Source organism: Lycorma delicatula, chromosome 1 (assembly GCF_047948215.1).
Source record: "Lycorma delicatula isolate Av1 chromosome 1, ASM4794821v1, whole genome shotgun sequence".
In the NCBI taxonomy this organism is placed as follows: domain Eukaryota; kingdom Metazoa; phylum Arthropoda; class Insecta; order Hemiptera; family Fulgoridae; genus Lycorma; species Lycorma delicatula.
Window position 1 is genome coordinate 130,234,257 of NC_134455.1, and position 9,916 is coordinate 130,244,172.

Below are 9,916 nucleotides of genomic sequence, written 5' to 3' on the forward strand. Positions count from 1 at the left end.
TGTGCTTGTTTTTGTAGATGTAGGTTTCATGAATGGTATTTAGTTTTAATCCAGGGTAAATATTGTAAAGAAAGAATCCATGAAGCTTGCCAACAGTAGAAACATGACGAGAAATATACTTCATTGCGAAAGTTTTTCAGAATTTTATTTTTTACCTACAGAAGCTACAGTAGTGAAGTAATTCAAATTGAGTGAATATTTACAGCTATTTCCTGTTCATTATGCTCGATTTGTTAGTTTTTAATTGTTGGTGTTTTTTATGCCTAAGTTCATAACCTGATTATGATGACATTACCCATTTTTATCCTCTATAAGTTGTTCTTAAAAGAGAAAAATTCTGAAAATTACGTAAAGAATTGTCATAACATCGTCTTTTGTATGCCTACAGACAGCTGCATAAGAGAAAAAAAAAAAATGAAATCAAACTACTACAAACATTGGGTGTATTCAAAATGTCTCTTAAATCCTTTCTTGTAAAACTCAAATCAGGATAAATCCAAATAGCTCTCAACAATTTTCTAACTCTGCATTACCTGATAAATGAATTGACACAAACATCAATAATTCAGGATTAAGCGATTTATTATAAAAATGTTGTAGAAAACTCCAATGCAAGTTAAAGACCTACCAGGTTTAGCTTGCTCAACCAGTATGAATTTTTAAGTAAATTTATGCAACGTAAGAGTTTTTATACAGATGACGAGATTTCAACTCTTCTTTTATGTAGTAAATACATTCAGTTGTTTTACTTTATTTCACTAATAGTACAAGTATATTTACAAGCGCCGTAAATGAAATAAAGTAATAGCCAACTGCAATACAACTATTTGTTTTAAGCTTGATTATTAATCAGAAGAATTTACGAAAGAAACAGTTTTACTTTTTCACTTAGCACTGTAGCAGAGCTGTAGTTTTAGAAGGGAAAGTATTGTAATCGACTCAATTTTGGGATATGCGGTTTATATCGGATCTTTACGTTTTGACACCTAAGGAACCCAATAAACACAAAAACCGGATGGAAATGTTCACATGTACGCGTGTGTATTCGGTGTTTCACACCTTATATCTCGAGAACACTTAACTGATTTCGACTAAACTTGGGCAGATAACTTCTATATATGGGATCGATGTCACTAAATTTTCAACATAAAAGGTCAAGGAAGTGAGAGTGTAGAGCAAGGCCATCCTCAGTATCTCGAGATTTCGCCTAATTAAGGTTTTATTTTTCTTAAGCACATTTTTCAACAATTAACAAATAATAATATTTTTTTAAAAATTACTCATTCGCACCACCACCCCAAAATACATTCAAATAAACTAGCGGTTAAGTAGGTATAGTGCGTCGTTATTCTCTCTCTTACCACAAGGAGCGCTAGTGTAGCACTGATGTACAGCTGCTGCAGTAGTAAACTGTGTAGTAACATCACAGGTGAGCAGAAGAATTTAGCAAATGAATGATATTTAAAGTTTTATTTTAATTATAATGACACAACAACTTTACAATCTGTTCAACAAGATAACTGTACAATAAATAAATAATATCTACATTTCAACTAACATTAAGTAGTCACAGACCCAGCGGCTGGGGACTTAACGATAACAACGAATGAAAGAAAGAAAGTAAAAGAGCACTCCGCACAGCTAGACCATAAAATCACATAATTGAAGCAATAAGGAAAACAAAGAATATTGTTCCTTGGCAATCTTGAAAAATCACTATTGTCCAATAAATTGACCGCCAAATAATTCGGGTGCCGATCCCAACGATTTTGATACCGTAGGCTGACTAGAGAGATTTCCTGCCAAACGGTTCGCAACTTAAATCATTATATATGAGATTGTTGCTTATGTACCAGGGTACGTATAGAAGTTTTTACAATGTTTTTTTCTGGTAGCGTTCAAGTATGTCAATACTTGAGTTGCTTAATGTACCCCACAGTTCAAGCCTGTAAGTCCAAACAGGCTTCAAAACTAATTTATAAATTAATAATTTATTTTTTACTGAAAGCCAAGATCTATGTTCAATCAGCCAGTACATGATTTTAAACTTGAGATCCAACTGTTTCCGCTTAGATTTGATATGTTTAGCCCACGTAAGTCGTCGGTCAAAATGAAAACCCAAATATTTACAGTCCTCAGATCTCGGAATCGGAACATTGAAGATAAAAACAGGACATTGTTCCTTATGAAGGGTGAACGTGACGTGCTTTGATTTTGTTTCGTTTATTTTTATTTTACACCATGTAAACCACGATTCGAGGAGAGTGATATAATCTTGAATAGAACGAGACCCAGTAGCCGGATCCTCGTGGACAGCAAGAATTGTAGTATCGGCAGCAAACGTTGCAACTGTGGGTGGTATCTGCCGCACACACAACATAATTTAAAATATTTACAATTTTATTTAAATATAATATTTTTTACTTATTTAATTCAGTAATTATAAATAAAGCGCGGGTGCATACCATATTTCATTCACGCGGGTGTGATGGTACTAACGGTCACTTTAAATACTTTTTTATACTTTAAATATCACTCATTTATTTAATTCTACCGCTTATCTATGACGTTACAACATAGAGACGACTACAACAGCTGTACGTCACTGCTACACTAGCGCTCCGTGTCCTGAAAAGGGGTACTAATGACACACTATACCCGCTTAGCCACTATTTTATTTAGAGTATTTTTTGGGATATGGGTGTGAGTTTTCAAAAATTTGTTGTTGGTAATATTATTATTTTACATTGTTAACAAATGTGCCTAAGAAAATATCTCATTTTTCTTTTTCTTTTTTCAATTAGGCAAAATTTCGAGATACTGAGGATGACCTTGCAAGGTGCATGCTGTATGACCTTGATGTCTCATATATGGAAGTAATCTGTCCAAGTCAGGTCAAAATCGGTTGAGTAGTTCTGGAAATATAAGGTGATTTAGGGAGGGACACCTTACACCGAACACACACACGCGCATAGGAATTTCCGTCCAGATTTTTGGGTACCTTAGATGTCAAAACGTAAAGATCAGGTGAAAACCACATTCTCCCAAATTGGACCAATTACTATTCTTTCCCTTCTATTGCTATAGCTCTGCTGTAGTGCTAGGCAGGAAAGTAAAAGTAATATAATATTTTTTATTATCTCATCCTAAAGTTTTAAGAATAGGTTTCATGTTCGATTTTGGCAAGGGTATGACAATTATTTTATCTGGATTTCTTTCAGCTCATCTTCCTTTTAAAAAAATTCTAGAAGTTAAAATAAAGGTCAAATAAATTGTAGGGGTCAGTATGTGACTTCAAAATAAATAGAATTAAAAAAATCATATTACTACTCTTTTCTAGCGATAGGAAAATGTTTCTTGCGTATCAGTCAGCTGTAAAAGTTTGAAGTTTGATCTCATGCAGTATATTTTCAAGAAATTATACAAGGATCGTTTTTAACAAATTGTCTATTTCTAAGTAATTACATACAAGCATTTAAATTAAAATTATACCTACTGCTTAATTCCTTTTTTTTACAACAGTATGTTAATTTATCACAATGCTTGTGTACTATGACATTTTATAAACATCGAGCAACTCGATAGCCTTTTTTTATTAAATTTTATTAATTTTTAATGCGTGAAAATATAATTTTTCTATATAAATTAAACTTCAATTATGTAAGTATTTCAGAATATATTATAATAATTATTTGCCTCATTTAAATGTTTATTTTAATTGCTTTTTATATTTCTATACATTTAAAAATAATTAAAAAAAAAAAAGTTAATTCTAAGTTGTTTGTAAATTTATATTACAATATTTTATAACTGACAAATATTTTTAACCAGAATAATTTTAAAATTACTATCACCTACTTATTGTTGTCTGAACTATTTTCCCAAATGCACGTGTAAAATTGTGTAATTGTGCATGTGTGCATGTGTAATTGCGGTAATAATTTCGTTGTTATTTTATATTTATTTTGTATTTTAATGTTAATAAACAGATATTATGAAATAAATAATAATAATAATAATAATAATAATAATAATAATAATAATAATAATAATAATAATAATAATAATAATAATAATAATAATAATAATAATAATAATAATAATAATAATAATAATAATAATAATAATAATAATAATAATAATAATAATAATAATAATAATAATAATGCCCTGAGGTAGGTAATCCCCACGTCCGGAACACAACATCTACGTTCCACGTCCAGGGCGGTAACAGCCGTACTTATGTACAATACATATAGCTGGCTAACGGGGCTCCGAGTAAATTCCTCGGATATGCTTTTCTTTTGACCTGTTTCCACCTTCAGGTCCCCTCATGGATTGGATTTTTTGGCTACCTGCAGGATATGAACAATTTATGGATTAGGAAGTGGACATATACCAAACTTAGAGCTGGCGATGTGGCGGCCACGGTCGAAATTATTTGCAGGTGTAACGGAGACCTTTCGTCGTCCACATGCCCCCCGCGATGGCAAGCATGTAGTTAAGGTGCCCATGTTGTTCGGAGCATGGGAGCCCTGAAAGCCTCGGTGTGTAAGGGCCTGGAGTCAGTGCAGAGACTGCGCATCCGCTCTCTGCCAGGACATATGCCGGTTCCACCGGAGTACCGGAACGGACCTCCAGGGTTGGTAGCCCTGGAGTGGGGGTGTACCCCGGCGGCTAGCCTTACTACAGAAGGGATTTGTTGTTCATGTAAATTGAACAATTAAACGTGGCAGAGGGTTCACGCAAACACCCTCGTTTAGAACCAGCCGTTTCGCCTGAGGCAAAACGGAGAAAAAGTGCGGAAACTAAAAGGATAGAGATTGAGGCTAGAAAAAGCTTACAAAAAGCTTTTTTCAAGAGCAATAATGCACCGAAACCTAAATATTTGGTTATTACCAAGGAGGATGGAAATTTTTCGAAGGTGAGTCCTTTTCTCATCGCTCGGGAGATAACCAAATGCGCTGGTGGCCCTGTAAAAGAAATAAGGAAGACCTTCATGGGACTTCATGTTGAGACTGTAAATGATGTCCAGTCTCAAAAGATTTTAGGGCTTAAAAAGATTGGAGAACTGGCTGTGCATGTTGATCCCCACGGTACGCTCAACACCTCAAGAGGTGTGGTCGACTGTCGGGACCTTCTAAATTGTACGGAACAAGAAATTGTTGAGGAGTTGTCAACGCAGGGAGTCATAGAGTGTCGCCGATTGAACATGAGAAGGAATGGCGAGGTCCTACCTTCAGCCTCTCATGTTCTCACATTTAACCGGCCTACCTTGCCGGAGAAGATTAGAGCGGGGATACATCGATTGGATGTGCGGGGATTTATCCCGCAACCAATGCGATGCTTCAAGTGCCAACGTTTTGGCCACACCGCCATCAAATGTGAGAGAACGCAAATATGCGTGAGCGGCGAAGAGGTGCATGAGGGAGAGCCGTGTAAAGAGCCCCCTACATGCATCAATTGCAAGGGACAGCATTCATGTAGATCCAGGAATTGTCCTGTCTACAAAGAAGAAGTAGCTGTGCAGGAAGTTAAAACTCTGCAGAAAGTCAGCTACATCGAAGCCAAAAAGATTGTTAACGCCCGCAATCCCAGAGCAACAACATCTTATGCTCAAGCTGCGGCTACTGTTCCTGCTCCTGCTCCAATTGCTGTAGATGAAAGTCAGCTCATCAGTAAACTAGCTCCGAACTTGGCTAACATGATTGAAAGAATTATTGACAATAAAATGAAATCTTTCAATATTAAAGATCCAAAAAAGCCAAAGATATTAGTACAGCCTCCTCCCGAAGATAAAACAGCGAAAGCTGCTCTCGCTCTGAAGAAAACGGACGCCAAAGCAGAATGCCAAGTCTTAGTGAGATTCTTGATGACAAGAAAACGATAATACCTACAGAGACTGTTATGGAGGCTCCCAAGCCTCCTGCAACTGAAGTGGCCTCTAAGCCTCAGAGGCCACAAAACATCACACAGGGGGGGCGAGTGTCCCCCCTCCCACAGGCGGTGACCGGTGCTATCCCCGTGTCGGGGAGTGGCCGGGTTGCCGCCTCTCAATCGGCGCCTGAAACCGGCGCCGATCCATGTCCGTCGTCGTCGGCGGCTTCGGTGGTCTCCGACACGGAGACCGGAAGCCTTACAGGCAACGACCTTCTCCGCGAGCATGCTGCTGTTCGCAACATGGAGAAGAAGCGAAAAAAAGGATGGCCGAAAGGAAAACCCAGACAATAATTTAATTAAAAATTAGTGAGTCGATAGTACAGTGGAACATCAATGGATGTTTTTCAAACATCCATGAGCTCCAACGCTTGGTACATGATGTAGACCCGATCTGTATATGTCTGCAAGAGACACATTTCCGCCGAAATGAAAATTTTAAATTAAAAGGATTCAATATATTTCGGCGAGATCAACTGCCAAATATAAGAGTTAGAGGTGGAGTAGCTATATTAACATCGACTAGAGCTACCACCAAAGCGGTTGTTCTAAACACCAACCTACAAGCGGTCGCCGTTAGAATGAAGCGACCGCTTAAGATCACTGTGTGCAGCATATACTTACCGAATTACGATTGGAATAAGGATGACATAGAAAGACTAATTTCCGAGCTTCCCCCACCTGTTTTACTGGTGGGTGACTTTAACGCTCATAATTCTCTTTGGGGATCGGATCGAGTAGATCCCCATGGAAGAGAACTGGAAGGGTTCCTGATGAATTCAGAATTTATTATTTTAAACGACGGATCAGGAACCTTTTTCAATGCCAGAGATGGATCGACGTCCTGTATAGATCTTGCACTTATAAGCGGATCGATAGCACCGAGGTACAGCTTCCATGTTATAGACGATCTGCATGGAAGCGATCATTTCCCGGTGCAAATTGTAACTGATGTTACAAGAAAAACATACCCCATCTCTAAAAGATGGTTATTTGATAAGGCAGACTGTACGAGCTTCACAGCTAGAACGATACTCCCAGAAACAACTGGAGTTATCGGAGACGATGTCGACGCCATAACAAATGCAATAATTGAGTCGGCATCGAGATATATTCCCAAAAAAAAATCTGGGAAACTTACGAAGAAACCCGTTCCATGGTGGAACGATGAAATAAGTGAAGCTATAAAAAGAAAGAAAAGGGCGTATAACGCCTTTAAGAAGCGTCCTAGTATAGAAAATCTTGTTGCCTTTAAGAAATACAGGGCGTATGCAAAACGTCATATGATAGATTCCAAAAAACGATCCTGGCAGCAATACGTGTCATCCATCAACAAAACTACTACTGCATCAGAGGTTTGGAGGAAAGTGAAGGCGATTTGTGGGCGTAATGATTTTGCTCCCATAACTAGCCTTCAAGATGAAGATAAAATAAAAGACACTCCATATGAAAGTGCAGAGCTGTTACCCAATCACTTCGAAAAGGCCAGCAGAACGGCCAACTACGAAGAAGATTTTCGTACTAAAAAAGCACAACTTGAAGGTCTACTAAACTTCAGAACAGAGTATAATTACTTATATAATGTACCTTTTAAAATGGAAGAATTCGCGAAAGCGTTGGAAAAAGCAGGTAACACGGCTGCTGGTCCGGATGAAATCCACTATAATATGATCAGGCAGCTGAATACCACTGCAAAGTGTAGATTATTAGAACTTTATAATAAAATATGGCGGGATGGAACGTACCCGCAGCAGTGGAAAAAAGCTCATGTTGTTCCAGTACCAAAGAAAAATAAAAATTTAACAGACCCCAATAGCTACCGTCCTATTTCTTTGACGTGTGCTATGGGGAAAATATTGGAAAAAATGATTAATAATCGACTCGTCTGGGTTTTGGAGAAAGAAAACCTGATATCACCGTATCAAGCAGGTTTTCGACAATACCATTCTACCACTGATCAAATGATCAGCTTAGAGGACATTATATATAACAGCTTTATCACAAGAAAACATTGTGTCGGAGTCTTCTTTGATCTTCAGAAGGCTTTCGATATGACCTGGCGTCATGGTATAATGCTCCAGTTACATGAATGGGGCTTTCATGCCCCATTGGATGGAGATAATAATTTCTTTTAAAGAATGTGACGAGGGCTAATGACCTTAGCAGTAGATGCCCGTAAAAATTCAGTTAAAAAAAAAATAATAATAATAATAATGATGCCCTGAGGTAGGTAATCCCCACGTCCGGAACACAACATCTACGTTCCACGTCCAGGGCGGCAACAGCTGTACTTATGTACAATACATATAGCTGGCTAACGGGGCTCCGAGTAAATTCCTCGGATGTATTACTTTATTGACCTGTCTCCATCTTCAGGTCAACAGACGGATTGGATTTTTCGGCAACCTGCAGGATATGAACAATTTATTGATTATGAAGCGGACACATATCAAACTTAGAGCTGGCGATGTGGCGGCCAGGGTCAATATTATTGCAGGTGTAACGGAGACCCTTCCGTTGTCCACATGCCCCCTGCGATGGCAAGCATGTAGCAATGGTGCCTATGTATGTCAGTGCATGGGAGCTCTGAAAGCTTCGGTGAGTAGGAGCCTGGAGTCAGTGCAGAGACTGCGCATCCGCTCTCTGCCAGGACATATGCCGGTTCCACCGGAGTACCGGATCGGACCTCCAAGGTTAGTAGCCCTGGAGTGGGGGTGTACCCCGGCGGCTATCCTTGCTACAGAAGGGATATATGTTCATGAATATTCTTGAACAAAGTAACGTGGCAGAGGGTGCACGTAAACACCCTCGTTTAGAAACCTCCGATTCGCCACAAGCGAAGAGGAAAAAAGTAAGGAATCTGATAAGATAAAGAAAGATGCTAATAGAATCAGTAAAGACTTAAAGAAAAGTTTATTTGGATATAGCGTACCTAAGCCAAGATTTTTAATTATTACAAAGGACAATGGAAACTTCCAAAAAGTTAGTCCATTCTTAATCGCTAGAGAGATTACAAATTGTGCTGGTGGTCCCGTTAATGACATCCGAAAGACATTTAATGGATTGCACGTCGAAAGTATCAACGACGTGCAAAGCCAGAAAGTCCAGGCGTTGAAGAAGATCGGTGAATTTGCGGTTTCTGTCCAACCGCATAGCACACTTAACTCATCCAGAGGAGTTGTTGTTTGTCGCGATCTTCTAAATTGTACAGAAGAAGAAATTGTACAAGAAATGTCGAGTCTTATATATTATATCATATTAATATATAATATATAATATTATATATTATATCTTGGGAGTGACTCAGTGTCGCAGACTAACCAGGCGAAGAAACGGTGAATTTCTACCTTCGGCCTCGCATGTTTTAACATTTAATAGGCTGAAACTTCCTGAAAAGGTGTGAGCTGGCATCCATCGGCTTGATGTACGAGCTTTCATTCCGCAGCCGATGAGACGTTTTAAGTGTCAACGATTCGGACACACAGTAGCTAGATGTGAAGCGCAGGAAATATGTATATGTGGAGTGAAAACACATGAGGGTGACCCATGTAAAGACCCTCCAATCTGTGTTAACTGTAAAGGGCACCACAACTGTCTTTCAAGGAACTCCCCTATATATAAATAAGAAACGGCAATTCAGGAAGTTAAAACGCTTCAAAAGGTCAGTTATCCTGAAGCGAAGAAAATTGTTGGTCAGCGTACACCTCGACCATCTACTTCTTATGCAGAAGCAGAGGCTGCCCCTTCCACATCTAAAATTAACGTGGAGAAGTTGCTTAACACGATGGCTCCAAGTCTTGGACAATGATTGAAAGAATCATTGATTCAAAGATTGAGTCGACTCATCGGATGGAACAAACTAAACATGAGAAGGCTCACTCTCCGTCTGACGCCGTTGACATGAGAGACGCACCAGCGCAGTTTAAAACACCAGCTAAACCTGCGATTATTAAGCCACCAACTGAAGTAAGAATAAAAA